Source organism: Triticum urartu, chromosome 2 (assembly GCF_003073215.2).
Source record: "Triticum urartu cultivar G1812 chromosome 2, Tu2.1, whole genome shotgun sequence".
Classification (NCBI taxonomy): Eukaryota; Viridiplantae; Streptophyta; class Magnoliopsida; order Poales; family Poaceae; genus Triticum; species Triticum urartu.
The window spans coordinates 669,487,103-669,505,352 of NC_053023.1; the positions used below are offsets into that span (position 1 = coordinate 669,487,103).

Below are 18,250 nucleotides of genomic sequence, written 5' to 3' on the forward strand. Positions count from 1 at the left end.
GCCGATTGAGAACCATAATAGTGTGAATGGGCTAAAGATTGAATTGCGCTAGCATAGATCGAATATACAGAATGTAGGGCTTACCAAGCGTAGTGAACAAACTGAGATCTTGATGGATCTTCAGACGACCTCACCAAGGGGCCTTCGATTCAATCGAGCCCTAGGATGGTTGGTTGTTGGCGGCGGCGGCTCGTGGGATTTTTGCAGGATTTGGGGGTTATATGTAAAGGGAATTGGGCAACGGGAAACCCTAGGTTATGAGGGGATTGGGGCCTGGACAAGAAAGGAAAGTACAGACTACATGCTTATATTATGAAGGGGATTGGGCAACGAGAATCCGGTAATTAGTCGTAGCAACAAACATTATAATTCTAGATGTTATGTTTTAACAACGACATGATGGAATGGTGTGCCTCCCTTGTCAACAACACAAGATCAAAATGTCTATGCATGAATTATCACTCATCTATGCGAGGTTTTTGGGAGAGGACACATGGGGTGATCATCAAGAAGACCTTGTGGACGTGCAACTTGATGTTATATTCTTGGTCCAAGAGCTCGAACACGCACATGTCCCACTTCTCCAGGTTGTTCTCCATGGCGAGTGCGCCCCACCCCACGCTCAACACCGCGTGGGGACACTCACCACCAGTGTACTTGTACCAGACCTTCCACGGCTTCGCCTGCGGGTCCCATAGCGTCATTGTCCTGCTGTCTTTTGGGAGGAATGTTTCCATGAACTTGCGAGATGATCTGCAGTTGCAGGTCGATCACAATCAGTCAGAGAGCAACACAATTTTAGAATATGAGTTTCGAGAGAAGAAACTGAATTGATCAATTACCATGAAGTACAGGCATAGACATTGTTGTGCTTCATTGCCTTGACGGTGAAGGGCCTCATGGATTTTAAACTCCGTGCCCTCTCCATGGCATCGTCATTCTCCCATTGAGTTACTGGACGCCTCTGCGACGTTAATCCCATCCTTCTCGTAACCCTTATGAGAACTAGTATAAAAAGATGCAGACTATATATATCTGGATAGTTCACTTCAAGTTTGTTCTAATTAGTACCAGAAGGTTGGTTAACAGGAAGGAAGGAAGAAAGAAGATTTTCCTTTGCCGGGTTGGTTTTCATCATTGCTCTTGTTGAACATCATGAACTGAGCCTCCATACCATATTTGTTACCAAAAGATATGTGCCTGCACATGGATTTTGGCGTGAATACACATGTACGAACTATAGGCGGGCAAAGTTCATTAGCTCAATGACAAGAGCGTATAGATAGGAATCATTTTATAGTACAAGACCAGTGCTATATCTAGCTACCAGGGTCAAAACTGACACACCATCTAAGCCATCTCAAACAATATGTATGTGTGTGTACATGTAAAACAAGTACTACTCATTTTGAAATAGATTCTTGATTGGATGCTTCTTCTTAGTTACCTGCAAAATTTCCACTTCATGTTGCCCCTTTAGAAGCTCTTTTAGATGCTGAAACAACAGACCTGGTATAAACAATTAAAGGAGCAGTAGAGCTTTTCCCATCAGCCTGGGAATCTTGGATGGTCGACTAGCAAACTCTGCTTACAATGGTTCTGCACATAGGTTAACCAAATAACAAGAGCCTATGAATCATTTGACAACATTTATCCATCACAACAGTTAATTTGAATTCAATCCATTAGATGGTTATTCTTAATTACCTACAAAATTGTCACCTGATGATGCTGCCTTAGAAGCTGAATCACCAAATGGAGACCTTATCTCCTCAGCCTTGGACTTCTTGGGTGGACGATGCTCCGATTCTCTTACAGTTTGATGTGCACACGGACAATGGTTAGCTCAATAGCAAGAGTATAAGAATCATTTTACAACATCAAGCCATCTCGTACCAATATATACGTAAAAGGTACTAGAAGTACTAAATATTTTGAAATCGCTGGATCGAAGGGTTCTTCTTAATTACCTGCCGAACAGTCGCTTGATGCTGCTCCCTCAGAAGCAGGATCACCAGTTGGAGCTTCAGAATTTTTCCACTTTGCGAGCTTGGACTTGCTAGATTGGTCCACTTCTGCCATGATATCATCAACCTTCTTGAACCTAGCCCTCTTCCTGACAAAAAAACCATCCTCGGTCTTTTGGCAATACTCCTGTTGTTGTTGTGTTGGTTCCAGCGCATCATCCCTGCACATGCGAGCTTCACTGTCTTCCTCATTCTCCAGAGATTTTGATAATGCATCTTCCTCTACCACTACCTCTTCTTCTTCTGAAGCATCTTCTTTTTCGTCTGAAGCTTTATTTTGTGGTGTACCAACTGCACTGGTGTTAGTGTGAGTGTCTTCTTCTTCTTCTGGGGAAGTACCATATGCATTGGTGCTTGTGAGACCTTTCTCTTCCTCTCTAGTCACGTAGATGTCCTTGTGTTACGGCTAGCCGAGAGATTCATACGGATCCTTGCAAGAAGATTGGAAGAAAACTGTCTCTAAGAACTGTGACTGCCCGTCATAACGGAATACTAGCAGCCAGCCATACCCGACACAATGGTCCGAGAGGAACTCCTTCCATCCACGCGCAAAGCGTATCTCCCCTGAGATTTTAGCCAGCTCTATGGGCCATTTATTCCTGCTTGGACCTCTCAGGAAAACCATTCATGTACAGTCTTCCAAGTATTTGTGGAATCCTACTGGAATTTTCTGCAACATATGTTATCATACAAATTAATTAGTAATGGGTGACCATGTCGAGCACAACCCAAACATGCATATATGGCATTTAACCTTGCCTTCCTATAGTCCAATCCAAGCTATCAGCCACTACTCAATTGGCCTTAAATTTTGCAAAAATGTTACATATGTCTCCTTTATTTACAATCTATATGTTTTTGTAAATACAAAAGATATCAACTTTCATGAAGTAGTTTATATTTTGGATATGCTACCTCGTGTATCCTTCTGAACGGCAGAAAACATTATATAGTCCATGTTTGAAACATATTAATCAATAATTTTACAAAGAATCTATTGGGTGGAATATACTATATATGTAACTCTATCAAATTAGAGAGCACCATTCCTAAAAGTGAACCACAATGGAAAAGATAATCTTCGCAGCAATCATGCAAAATATGGTAGGTAAAAATAGAACAACAATGAGTTAGTCTCTTTGTTTATGAATATGATGAAGAAAACCTACCACTTGTTCCATAAATGAATGGGACATAAACGCCCTAAAGAAGTGGGGGTAATTTTTATCATTTTGGTCCTTCTCAACCCTTTTCTTCGACTCCTCTTCCTCTTTATCAATCTCCTTCCTTAACTTCTGTTCAATTATCTCCATTGGCTCCTCCTATTTCTCTTTCCGAATTTCTCGCTTCTCCTGATCGTCTTTCTCATTCTCATTATCCTCTCTTTCCTTATGTGACATCACATTCTTCACATTTCCCTTTCTTTTCCTCCGATCTTCCCTCTCCTTCTCCTCATCCATCCTTCCTAACAACTCTCGTTTTCTTCTCTTTCTCCTCCTTGTATTTAGCCATCTTCCTCTTTGAGGAATTTTTTTCTCCTCTATTTTCTTATCACCTTCATCTTTATTTTTCTTTCTTTTCTCTTTTGTATTCACATTTTCATCTTCCTCTTCCTTTAATTTGACATTTTTCTTATTATCTACCAAGCCATAGTGCTATACCGTTTCTTATGATGTACCATGATTGGACCTTTACTGATGGCCGGCACTCCTCCCTCTATAATACAATATAAGATGTATGATACATTAGCATAATTCTTTGCAATGGTAACAATGGCATATGATACCACTCAAGTTTCACCCGAGAGTTGAATCTATGTAGGAAACACTTTCCAAGTTTGGATTTCCGCTATGACTATTCAATGATTATTCCAAATTGTATTAGTTATTTTCAAGAACTCTCCTACAAAGGTCCTTTTGTTATAGATCTAGCTAACAACCAACATGAACATAATTTCCATATAAGCTCTTTGGGGAAGAAAGTAGAATACTATTTATCTCATATTTATATTCAAATGTTTGACACACATGTACACACCATACATCAATGCTAGGAATATATATAGAGAGTGGCCACATGCGTAATATTTTGGGGAGGCACACTTGCACATTTGTATATATTCATCTAGCTAAGCAATTCGGTTTTGATACATTATCCGATCTATCCGCTAATAGGCCTTCATGTGCTCCCCATGTTTATCCTTCTAGAGGATTTGCCAAACAAATATTAGTTTTTATTGATGAGGTTTACAAATTTGATGATTCCATTATGAAAATTTAGTAAACAAAGGAACATGCACATATTGTGTTGATATATTACCATCCATGTCTTGAGACAAGAAAGTTATGGCCCAACAAGTAACCCAACAGTTATCACAAGAAAAAATGTGGCATTATACTAACCTGCAATGTTTTAATAAAACTAAATATAACATTTGAACTAAAAATATATTTTTCCTAGTGGGGTTCTTTGTTCCATATATATAGGGCATTAGATCATTCTTCTCACATGGCCAAATTTCCAATGCGACGATGATGACACCAACACCATTGTTGTGTGTTCCACAAGAATCTATACCCCTCCCTCAAAGTGTCAAGACGGATACATCAACCTTATCAATAAAACCTCTAATTATATCCCACATGTTGATCTATGCTCTACTAAAACATTTACGAACAATGAACATGGATACACCCATCCTTGTGTTGGGAATAACAAAAGCATGATGCACACTAGATTTATAGAATAATAAGGAGAGACATAATCATACCAATGGGCTAAAGAACTAACTGCGCAAGCATAGATCGGATATACTATAAGGCTTACCAACATTGTGAATCAATTTAAATCTTGATGGATCTGAATATCAGACCTCTTGAAGGAGCATCCGTTTCAATGAAGAAGGCAAGAGTAGAGGACGACGTGATTTAGATGAAGGCCAGCATGGTTGGTTGTGGCAGCGGCGACTCGATGGACTTTGCAAGATTTGGTGTTTATAAAAGGGGTCGGAAAGGGGAAAACCCTATGTCTTGAAAGGGGTGGAACTTCGGAGAAGTTAGGAAAGTCCAGTCTTAATTTTTCGAGGCCCTTGGTTGAGGGTGTTCCGCAGAGGGTCAATCTATATTATTTTATTTAAAATCTTTAGGCAAAATAAGTTGATTTATGTTCATCTAGTATGTATTTTTAATTTTGACTATTGGTTGCTAAAATGACTTGTATTTAAAAAGGCAAGCTTGTTTTTATGACATTTTACAAAATATATTTTGATATGGGACCGTGTTCTCTAGCAGAAATTACAGAGCGTCGATCAAACCTATAGAAGTTTTGTTGTATTTTCCCCCACCGTTTTTTATTCTTGTGTAAAAAAGGAGGTTGACGAGAGTTATTTTTCCATATAATCAATATCATGACATTATGATGTAGTGTACAATACACTTTTATGTGAAAGTCTTTTCATTTATAGTGTTGCCGAAAGGTTACATTGGTAATGATGTTATGTGTTTAAAAATAAAATAAGACCAATTTTTATAGATGATGATGGCTTGCAAGTACTGATGCTTTAGTTGCAGCCTTTACTAAGTAGAAGTGTTGATCCCATAGGGAGCACTTGAATTGGACTTTTGTCCCGCGTAGATACTCATGCAAATGTGCTTGCCATTAAATTGTAAACTCAAAGAAAAATGAGAGTGGAAGTATAATGATTCTGAGTATAGTGTGGATTAAACATGAATACACAAAAGAGTGGCACCCCGGCTTAGAGGAACCGGAACACCCTGTATTCCAACGCAGAGATCAAGTCTTCTAGAATACGACATTACTTGGGATAGAATAGAACAACTCTTTATTAAAAGTAATATGGGTACCAAGGTTTTGATATTGCAAAGGTTATAGCGGCACGACGACACTACACCTGCTAAGGTAGCTCTATGCTAGCAACGGAACAACAACAATGGTGATGAACTCCACTCCGCAAGGACTCTGTCTAGGACACATACTAGCATGAAAACTCGGGATCCTCGACAAGCAATCACTCACAGCATCACCTGCAATCTGGCATGACATGCCAGGTGAGTACTTTGAATGTACTCACAAGCTCACAGCAACCAAAGCAATCAAGACAAACAATAGCATGTCATTTATAGGTTTATTATCAATGAGAAACATGATACTACTAGAAGAATATGAGGATGAGCATGGCATATACATGTTACGCATGATATGAACATGATGATGCTAGCACTAGCATGAGAGGGAGTTTATGTTTAAGGTCTCGTGGACCAACTTACTCATCGCGGAGGTTGTCTCACAAACACCATATGTATCAATCGTACTTGCCGCTGTGATCACTACACGATCACCTCCTGATCAACCAACCCTGGTATCAGTGATACTATCGTAATCATCACATGACCACAAGGAGCTCGGTCACCATTGCATGACCACATAAAGATCAACCAATTTCTTTCCTCATGGAACTAGGGTTGTTTATGATTCAGGTTATTATTATTGTTAACCTATAGTGTGACCTACTACGAACTCTGTCTAGATTGGATCTGGTGGTTCTGGAACTTGTGGCGACTGGAATTGTGTTTTGTCGACTCACCTAGGGTTTTTGGATTTTCGAGGTATTTATAGAGCAAAGAGGTGGTGCGGGAGGTGACCAACTCTTTTGCCCAACAGGTGTCTTCTGGTCCAGAAAAAATCTCCAAAAAGTTTTGCTGCGTTTGGACTCCGTTTGGTATTGATTTTATGCGAAGTAAAAAAACAAGCAAATGGCACTGGGCACTATGTCAATCAGTTAGTCCCAAAAAATGATATAAAGTTGCTATAAAATGATTGTAAAACATCCAAGAATGATAATACAACAACATGGAACAAGCAAAAATTATAGATACGTTGGAGAGGTATCACTGAACTATGCTGAACTAAAACGTTCAGGAAGAACTACGAACATGGATACACCATTTCTTGTGGTGGGAAGCAGTACAAAAGCGATATATGCACCATGGTTTTATAGAATCCTAAGCCGATTGAGAAGCATATATAATAGTGTGAATGGGCTAAAGATTGAGTTGTGCTAGCATAGATCGGATATACAGAATGTAGGGCTTACCCAGCGTAGTGAACAAACTGAGATCTCGATGGATCTTCAAACGACCTCACCAAGGGGCCTTCGATTCAATCGAGAGGGTGAGAAACCCTAGGATTGTTGGTTGTTGTGGCGGTGGCTCGAGGGATTTTGCAAGATTTCGAGGTTATATATAAAGGGAATTGGGCAACGGGAAACCCTAGGCTATGAAGGGGATTGGGACCTGGAGAAGAAAGGAAAGTACAGACTACATGCTTACCTTATGAAGGGGATTGGGCAATGAGAATCCGGTTGCTTTGTTGCTTCACAACCTAGGGCAAACAGGGTTATTCCTGTAATAGAAAAAGGAATATTCCCGAGAAAAAGAATTTGGGGTTGGGCTAACATGGCAATGACATGATCTTGGGAAGGATTTGAGGGTGATGAAGATAGAGAGATGATATTCCCAGGTTTTCAAGACCACAGAGCCATAGAAAAAGGAATCCAAACCAAAATTCAAAGGAATTCAAAAGAAAAAGAAAGATCCAAAAATCAGGGTGTCACAAAAAGAATGTAAATGAGCATAGTGGTAGAAGTAAATTGCTGGAACTAGAAGAGTACTAAAGCGTTCGGGAGTTTGGAATTCCCGTTAGTATATGTCTATCACAAATACTACCTAGATTTTCTCAGAAAGTCAAAAAGACCTCAAGATTTGACGCATCTTCACGAGTTCATGGATTGGTACTGAATTCTTTGATGTTGAAATTTGTATTCATATCTTGTTCAAGAATTGCGTATGTGAAAATTCATCTTCATTTGTAGTGTATTGTCAATGTACATAACTAAAGGAGGGGCCAAGTTTGACAATCAACCACATCTACAACACGAGATTGTTTCTCCAGTAAGACAACAAAATATTTTATTTTCAGTAAATGCATCCAAAGGTTCGCACATACCTTTTCTTATGCTAGTAAAATGTTCATGTTTCTAAATAAAACACTTTCTATTTCTCTTCAAAGAAAAAATAATTAGCTTGCATTGGTTAGGTTGTTCCTAATAGGGAAAATACATGACTAATTATGGATAACCCACAAGTATAGGGTATCGCAACAGTTTTCAAGGGTAGAATATTCAACCCAAATTTATTTATTCGACACAATGGGAGCCAAAGAATATTCTCAAGTATTAGTAGCTGAGTTGTCAATTCAACCACACCTGGAAACTTAATATCTGCAGCAAAGTATTTAGTAGCAAAGTAGTATGATAGTAGAGGTAATGGTAGCAAAAGTAGTAGTTTTGGTTTTATAGTGATTGTAACAGTAACAACGGAAAAGTAAATAAGCAAATATCAATATATGAAAAGCTCATAGGCAACGGATCAGTGATGTATAATTATGTCGAATGTGATTCCTCATGCAATAGTTATAACATAGTGTGACATAGAACTAGCTTCAATTCATCAATGTAATGTAGGCATGTATTCTGAATAAAGTCATACGTTCTTATGGAAAAGAACTTGCATGACATCTTTTGTCCTAACCTCCCGTGGTAGCGGGGTCCTATTGGAAACTAAGGAATATTGAGGCCCCCTTTCAATAGAGTACCGGACCAAAGCATTAACACTTAGTGAATACATGAACTCCTCAAACTATGGCCATCACCGGTAAGTATCCCGATTATTGTCACTTCGGGGTTAACGGATCATAACACAAAATAGGTGACTATAGGCTTGCAAGATAGGATCAAGAACTCACATATATTCATGAAAACAAATAGGTTCAGATCTGAAATCATGGCACTTGGGCCCTAGTGACAAGCATTAAGCATAGCAAAGTCATAGCAACATCAATCTCAGAACATAGTGAATACTAGGGATCAAACCCTAACAAAACTAACTCGATTACATGATAAATCTCATCCAACCCATCACCGTCCAGCAAGCCTACAATGGAATTACTCATGCACGGCAGTGAGCATCATGAAATTGGTGATGGACGAAGGTTGATGATGACGATGGCGACAGATTCCCCTCTCTGAAGCCCCGAACGAACTCCAGATCAGCACTCCCGAGAGAGATTAGGGCTTGGCGGCGGCTCCCAATCATAAAACGCGATGAATCCTTCTCTCTGATTTTTTCTCCCCGAACGTGAATATATGGAGTTGGAGTTGAGGTCGGTGGAGCGTCAGGGGGCCCACGAGGCAGGGGGCGCGCCCCCACCCTCGTGGACAGGGTGTGGGCCCCTGACGTTGATTCTTTCGCCAATATTTTTGATATATTCCAAAAATATTCTCCATTGATTTTCAGGTTATTCCGAGAACTTTTATTTCTGCACAAAAATAACACCATGGCAATTCTGCTGAAAACAGCGTTAGTCCAAGTTAGTTCTATTCAAATCATGCAAGTTAGAGTCCAAAACAAGGGCAAAAGTTTTTGGAAAAGTAGATACGATGGATACATATCAACTCCCCCAAGCTTAAACCTTTGCTATTCCTCAAGCAATTCAGTTGATAAACTGAAAGTGATAAAGAAAAACTTTTACAAACTCTGTTTGCTCTTGTTGTTTTAAATATGTAAAGCCAGCATTCAAGTTTTCAGCAAATATTATGAACTAACCATATTAACAATAACATTTAGGTCTCATGTTTACTCATATCAATGGTATAATCAACTAACGAGCAATAATAATAAATCCCGGATGACAACACTTTCTCAAAACAATCATAATATGATATAACAAGATGGTATCTCGGTAGCCCTTTCTGAGACCGCAAAACATAAATGCAGAGCACCCCTGAAGATCAAGGGCTGACTAGAAATTGTAGTTCATGGTAAAAGAGATCCAGTCATACTCAATGTAAACTAATAGTAATACATGCAAATGACAGCGGTGCTCTCCAACTGGTGCTTTTTAATAAGAGGATGATGACTCAACATAAAAGTAAATAGATAGGCCCTTCTCTGAGGAAAGAAGGGATTTGTAGAGGTGCCAGAGCTCGATTTTGAAATAGAGATAAATAATATTTTGAGCGGTATACTTTCATTGTCAACATAACAACCCATAGATCTTGATATCTTCCATGCTACACACATTATAGGCAGTTCCCAAGTAGAATGATAAAGTTTATACTCCCCCATCACCAACAAGCATCAATCCATGGATTGCCCGAAACAACGGGTGCCTCCAACTAACAACAATCCTGGGGGAGTTTTGTTTGCAATTATTTTGATTTGGTTTGAGCATGGGACTGAGCATCCCGGTGACCAGCCATTTTATCGTGAGTGAGGAGTGGAGTCCACTCCTCTTGACAATAACCCTCCTAGCATGGAAGATACAGACAACCCTAGTTGATACATGAGCTATTCGAGCAAACAAAACAGAATTTCATTTGAAGGTTTAGAGTTTGGCACATACAAATTTACTTGGAACGGCAGGTAGATACCACATATAGGAAGGTATGGTGGACTCATATGGAATAACTTTTGGGGTTTATGGAATTGGATACACAAGCAATATTCCCGCTTAGTACAAGTGAAGGCTAGAAAGAAACTGGGAAGCGACCAGCTAGAGAGCGACAACGGTCATGAACATGCATTAAAATTAATCAACACTTATGTTAAGCATGAGTAGGATATAATTCACCATGAACATAAATATCGTAGAGGCTATGTTGATTTTGTTTCAACTACATGCGTGAACATGTGCCGAGTCAATCCACTCGAATCGTTCAAAGGAGGATACCACCCTATCATACCACATCACAACCATTTTAATAGCATGTTGGAACACAAGGTAAACCATTATAAACTCCTATCAAATTAAGCATGGCATGAGAAACTATAATCTCTAATTGTCATTGCAAACATGTTTCATACATGATAGGCTGAATCAGGAACGATGAACTAATCATATTTACAAAAACAAGAGAGGTCAAGTTCATACCAGCTTCTCTCATTGCTACCTCTTGAGCACCACGTTGGTTTTCCCTTGAAGAGGAAAGGGTGATGCAGCAAAGTAGCATAAGTATTTTCCTTAGTTTTTGAGAACCAAGGTATCAATCCAGTAGGAGACTACACGCAAGTCCCTCATACCTACACAAACAAATAAGAACCTCGCAACCAACGCGATAAAGGGGTTGTCAATCCATTCACAGTCACTCACGAGAGTGAGATCTGATAGAGATAATAATATTAAGATAAATATTTTTGGTATTTTTATGATATAGATTGAAAGTAAAGATTGCAAAATAAAATAGATTGGAAACTTATATGATAAAAGATTGACCCGGGGGCCATAGGTTTCACTAGTGGCTTCTCTCAAGATAGCATAAGTATTACGGTGGGTGAACAAATTACTGTCGAGCAATTGATAGAAAAGTGCATAATTATGAGAATATCTAGGCATGATCATGTATATAGGCATCACGTCCGTGACAAGTAGACCGAAACGATTCTGCATCTACTACTATTACTCCACACATCGACCGCTATCCAGCATGCATCTAGAGTATTAAGTTCATAAGAGCAGAGTAATGCATTAGGCAAGATGACATGATGTACAGGGATAAACTCAAGCAATATGATATAAACCCCATCTTTTTATCCTCGATGGCAACAATACAATACGTGCCTTGCTGCCCCTGCTGTCACTGGGAAAGGACACCGCAAGATTGAACCCAAAGCTAAGCACTTCTCCCATTGCAAGAAAGATCAATCTAGTAGGCCAAACCAAACTGATAATTCGAAGAGACTTGCAAAGATAACCAATCATACATAAAAGATTTCAGAGAAGAATCCAATATTGTTCATAGACAAACTTGATCATAAACCCACAATTCATCGAATATCGACAAACACACCGCAAAAAGAGTTACATCAAATAGATCTCCAAGAAGTTCGAGGAGAACATTGTATTGAGATCCAAAGAGAGAGAAGAAGCCATCTAGCTAATAACTATGGACCCGAAGGTCTATGGTAAACTACTCACACATCATCGGAGAGGCTATAGTGTTGATGTAGAAGCCCTCCGTGATCGGTTCCCCCTCCGGCGGAGCTCCGGAAAAGGCCCCAAGATGGGATCTCTTGGGTACAGAAGGTTGCGGCGGTGGAAATAGGGTTTCGTGGTGCTCCTGGATGTTTTAGGGGTATATGGATATATATATATATAGGAGGAAGACGTAGGTCGGTGGAGCTGTGAGGGGCCCATGAGGGTGGGGGGCGCGCCCAGGGGGCAGGCGCGGCCTCCTGCCTCGTGGCCGCCACGCTTCTTTCTGGACGTCTACTCCAAGTCCCCTGGATCATGTTTGTTCCAAAAATAACTCTCCCGAAGGTTTCATTCCGTTTGGATTCCGTTTGATATTCCTTTTCTGCGAAACACTGAAATAGGCAAAAAATAACAATTTGCACTGGGCCTTGGGTTAGTAGGTTAGTCCCAAAAATAATATAAAAGTGTGTAAATAAGCCATTAACATCCAAAACAGATAATATAATAGCATGGAACAATCAAAAATTATAGATATGTTGGAGACTTATCACTCATCTGAATCAGTCCATCATATATCGTCATTATTGCCTTTCACTTGCACAACCGAATAGTGTGGATAATAATAATAGTGCACGTGCATTGGACTAAGCTGAAATTTGCAAGCATTCAATACAAGGGAGAAGACAAGGTAATATGGGCTCTTTGTTAGATTAATCAATAATGCATATGAGAGCCACTCAACATTTTCATCATGGTCTTCTTCTCTCAACCCCCAAAGAAAAGAAACAAAACTATTTACACGGGAAACCTCCCAACCAGAAAAAGAAGAACAAGAAATATTTTTGGGTTTTCTTTTTAATTACTACTACTACAGGCATGGAAAGTAAACTAGCTAAAAGCTACAACTAAATTTTTTTGTTTTTCTTAAGGTTTTTCAAACACACAAGAAGAAAGCTTAAAAAGAAAATAAACTAGCATGGATATTGCAATGAAAAAGTATGAGCACCAACAACTAGAAAGGGTGTGTCAACATGAGTGTAATGTCGGTGAGAAATACGCACTCCCCCAAGCTTATGCTTTTGGCCTAAGTTGGTCTATGCCCACGGATCGAAGCTTCCCTCTCCGGTGTCCTGAGGATGATCCTCAGGATGCCACTGGTTGGCGATCTCCTCCGGATCCCACTGATAAACAGACTGACAGTAAGGATCAAGTGGTGGCTTTGGCTCAGGCTCTGCAGCTGATGTCAGGCTCCGATAGGCATGAATGGCCTCCGGCAGAACAAGGTACATGCCTGAAAATATGTTGAACAAAGAAGGAGCGGGCAAGGTAATAGTCTCAAAGTAGTCTTTATCAAATATTAGTCTATAGTTAAACAGCTTCTTCTTATTATTAACAATAAAATCATGTGCTACCATACTCTTATAATCTAGAAAAATATGAGGCAACAACTTTTCCTCTTTCTCATAATGCCTAATAGGTACGTTAAAGTGTGCAGCAAGGCGCAAGGCGAAGATGCCTCCTAAAACGGGACCCTTTGTACGGTTCAGATTTAACCGTTTAGCAACAATAGCGCCTATACTAAAAGTGGTATCACGAAACAAAGCACGACGCAAAATAACAATACCAGGGGCACTAAGATTTCCACAGTTCCCGTGACAATTAAGCATCTACTAGCAAATATTGCGAAGTAACATAGAATAGAACAATGTATGCTACTGATTCTTGCATTGGAAACTTTCCTCGTTTCCCCTACAACAATCATATCAACAAATCCCTGCACATCATTACGATGTGGTTCCTCTATGCTTCCCTCAAAGGGTATCCTACAAACCCGACAAAAATCATAAAGTGACATCTCCTTATGCTCATCATATAAATAAAATTCCACCGAAGGTGGCGATCTCCTAGCATGGAAATGAAAATTTTGCACAAAAATATTGGTGAGTAGGAGATACTATTCACACTAGTCGTGGAGGAAGTCGGTGAGGCCTGCATTCTCAGCCAAATAATAAAAATCTTCATAAATCCCGGCTTCTCTCAAGAACTCATCACAGGGCCATTCACACGGCCGAACCTCCGATGTGCGAGGGAGATTATATTTGGGCTTCTTATTTTCTTCACTTTGCTTATCCTTCGAGCTTCGGCTCGAAGAGCACCTCAAAAATCTCTTCATCTTATTCTGAAAATTTCTGAAATTTTTAGTAACTCAAAAACAAAAGTGAACCAAACTCAACAAGATTGATAGCAACTACTCCTAAAAGTGCCTAGAGGCCATATCATGCATTAAAACTACTTTTGACCAGATAAATTTGACATGCAAGCTCAAGAACAGGGTCACCTAAGCAGCAAAATTTTGCAATAAATAAAGCAATAGAACAAAAACAAATTGGACCGTTGGAGGAGTCACATACCGAAGAACAATCCCCAAAGCAGTTTTGTGAATTGAGCTTTGAGCAAGGAGATCAAAAATGGCAGCAAGATGAGCTAGAACTCGGGTTTGAGGTGGTGGATGATTTTTTCTGGAGGAAGATGAAGTGTGTGGGTGCAAGAATAAGTGGAGGGGCCCACGTGGGGTCCACAAGGCAGGGGGCGCGCCCTCCACCCTCGTGGGCACATGGTGAGGCCCCCTGGTGTGTTCTCAGTGCCAATAATTCTTAAATATTTCAGAAAAAATCATATTAAATTTTCAGGGCATTTGGAGAACTTTTATTTTGGGGTATTTTTTTATTGCAAGGATAATTCAGAAAACACACAGAAAATACTATTTTTACTTTATTTAATCTAAATAACAGAAAGTAAAAGGAGGGTACAGAGAGTTGTGCTCTCTAACTTGATCCATCTCATGCTCATCAAGAGGAATCCACTAACAAGGTTGATCAAGTCTTTTTAACAAACTCATTTCAAATAACATGAAACCGGAAAAATTTCGAATAACACTAAGTTACCTCAATGGGGATATGCACATCCCCAACAATAAGAATATCATATTTCTTATTAACAGTAGGAAGAGGAAATTCAAAACCTCTAATAGTAATCGTTGAAAATTTTCCAATAGAATTGATACTGTGGACTTGAGGTTGTTTCATTGGAAAGTGTACCGTATGCTCATTACCATTAAACATGAAAAGTGACATTGCCTTTGTTGCAATCAATAACAGCCCCTGCAGTATTCAAAAAGGGTCTTCCAAGAATAATAGACATACTATCGTCCTCGGGAATATCAAGAATAACAAAGTCCTTAAAATAGTAACGTTTGCAACCACAACAGGCACATCCTCACAAATACCGACAGGTATAGCAGTTGATTTATCAGCCATTTGCAAAGATATTTCAGTAGGTGTCAACTTATTCAAATCAAGTCTACGATATAAAGAGAGAGGCATAACACTAACACCGGCTCCAAGATCACATAAAGCAATTTTAACATAGTTTCTTTTAATGGAGCATGGTATAGTTGGTACTCCTGGATCTCCAAGTTTCTTTGGTATTCCACCCTTAAAAAGTGTATAATTAGCAAGCATGGTGGAAATTTCAGCTTCCGGTATCTTTCTTTTATTAGTAACAATATCTTTCATATACTTAGCATAAGGATTCATTTTAAGCATATCAGTCAAACGCATACGCAAAAAGATAGGTCTAATCATTTCAGCAAAGCGCTCAAAATCCTCATCATCCTTTTTCTTGGATGGTTTAGGAGGAAAAGGCATGGGTTTCTGAACCCATGGTTCTCTTTCTTTACCATGCTTCCTAGCAACAAAGTCTCTCTTATCATAACATTGATTCTTTGATTGTGGGTTATCAAGATCAACAACAGGTTCAATCTCTACATCATTATCATTGCTAGGTTGAGCATCAACATGAACATCATCATTAACATTATCACTAGGTTCATGTTCATTACCAGATTGTGTTTCAGCATCAGAAATAGAAATATCATTGGGATTCTCAGGTGTGTCAACAACAGGTTCACTAGAAGCATGCAAAGTCCTATCATTTTTCTTTTTCTCTTCTTAGAAGAACTAGGTGCATCAACATTAGTTCTCTGAGAATCTTGCTCAATTCTCTTAGGGTGGCCCTCAGGATACAAAGGTTCCTGAGTCATTTTACCCCCTCTAGTCATAACTCTAACAACATTATCATTTTTCTTATTATTTAATTCATTGAGCAAATCATTCTGAGCTTTAAGTACTTGTTCTACTTGAGTGGTAACCATAGAAGCATGTTTACTAATAAGTTTAAGTTCACCTTTAACTCTAGACATATAATCACTCAAGTGTTCAATCATATAAGCATGAAGTCTTCTTGTTAACCATAAAATTATCAAACTCATCCAAGCATTGGCTAGCAAACTTAGTAGATGGGATTTCACATTTATCAAATCTATAGAGAGAATTTACCTTTACTACCTGTGTCGGGTTATCAAGACCATGTATTTCTTCAATAGGTGGTAAATTCTTAACATCTTCAGCTTTAATACCTTTTTCTTTCATAGATTTCTTTGCCTCTCGCATATCTCAGGACTGAGAAATAGAATACCCCTTTTCTTCGGAGTTGGCTTAGGAGTTGGTTCAGGAAGTGTCCAATCATTTTCATTACTCAACATATTATTCAATAGCAATTCAGCTTGATCAATAGTTCTTTCCCTGAAAACACAACCAACACAACTATCCAGGTGGTCTCTGGAAGCATCGTTAGTCCATTATAAAAGATATCAAGTATTTCATTTTTCTTGAGAGGATGATCAGGCAAAGCATTAAGTAATTGGAGAAGCCTCCCCCAAGCTTGTGGGAGACTCTCTTCTTCAATTTGCACAAAATTATATATTTCCCTTAAGGCAGCTTGTTTCTTATGAGGGGAAATATTTAGCAGAGAAGTAATAAATCATATCCTGGGGACTACGCACACAACCAGGATCAAGAGAATTAAACCATGTTTTAGCATCACCCTTTAATGAGAACGGAAACAACTTAAGGATAAAGTAATAGCGAGTTTTCTCATCATTAGTGAACAGGGTGGCTATATCATTTAATTTAGTAAGATGTGCCACAACAGTTTCAGATTCATAGCCATAAAAAGGATCAGATTCAACCAAAGTAATTAACTCAGGGTCGACAGAGAAATCATAATCCTTAGAAAATAAAGATAGGTGAAGTAGCAAAAGCAGGGTCATATTTCATTCTAGGGTTCAAAGAATTTTATTTAAGCTTAACTAATAATTTCTTAAGATCATATCTACCATTTCAAGCAAAAAAGTCTCTAGCAGTTTCTTCATCCATAACATAACCCACAGGCACAACAGGCAATTCATATCTAGGGGGAGAATCTTCATCATCACTTTCATCAATATTATCAGTTTCAATAATTTCATTCTCTCTAACCGTAGAAAGTTGTTCATCCAGAAATTCACCTAGTGGCACAGTATTATCAAGCATAGAAGTACTTTCATCATAAGTATCATGCAAAGCAGAAGTGGCATCATCAATAACATGCGACATATCAGAATGAATAGCAAGTGTAGGTGTCGCAAGTTTACTCAAAACAGAAGGTGAATCAAGTGCAGTGCTAGATTGCAGTTCCTTACCTCCCCTAGTAGTTGAGGGAAAAATCTTGGTTCTTTTATCTTTCAAGTTCTCCATAGTGATCAGCAGATATAAATCCCAAGTGACTCAAAGAATAGAGCTATGCTTCCCGGCAATGGCGCCAGAAAATAGTCTTGATAACCCACAAGTATAGGGGATCGCAACAGTTTTCGAGGGTAGAGTATTCAACTGTGGCACCCCGGCTCAGAGCAACCGGTTTACCATGCATTGCCAGCCCACATACCATGTCTTCTGGCAACACACAACATCTTGGTACAGGAAAACAACCGCTTTATTGATGCTAGCGGGTCAAAGTTTACATTACAAAAGGTAGCGAGGCCAAGCGGCACGCATGGTGCGGCTGAACAATATGTACATTATTTAGTGAACATAAAGGCCTCGATCATGACAACTACGCGGCAGCGGAACAACGTCGTAGCGGAAGCTCCATAGTATAGGGACACCGATGTGGACAAGATCTAGACTCAGACAGCACTCCTCTGCAACAAGGCTTTTCCTGAAATCTGGCATGACACGCCAGGTCAGTACATTGAATGTACTTGCAAGCTCACAATAGACATAAACATAATGACA

At 39.2% G+C, this 18,250-nt stretch overlaps 1 pseudogene; it reads right to left on the reverse strand.

The window, feature by feature from the left end:
- Positions 1-458: 458 nt before the first annotated feature.
- The window catches only part of LOC125537773, a 32,115-nt pseudogene continuing 14,323 nt past the window's right edge, over positions 459-18,250 (reverse strand).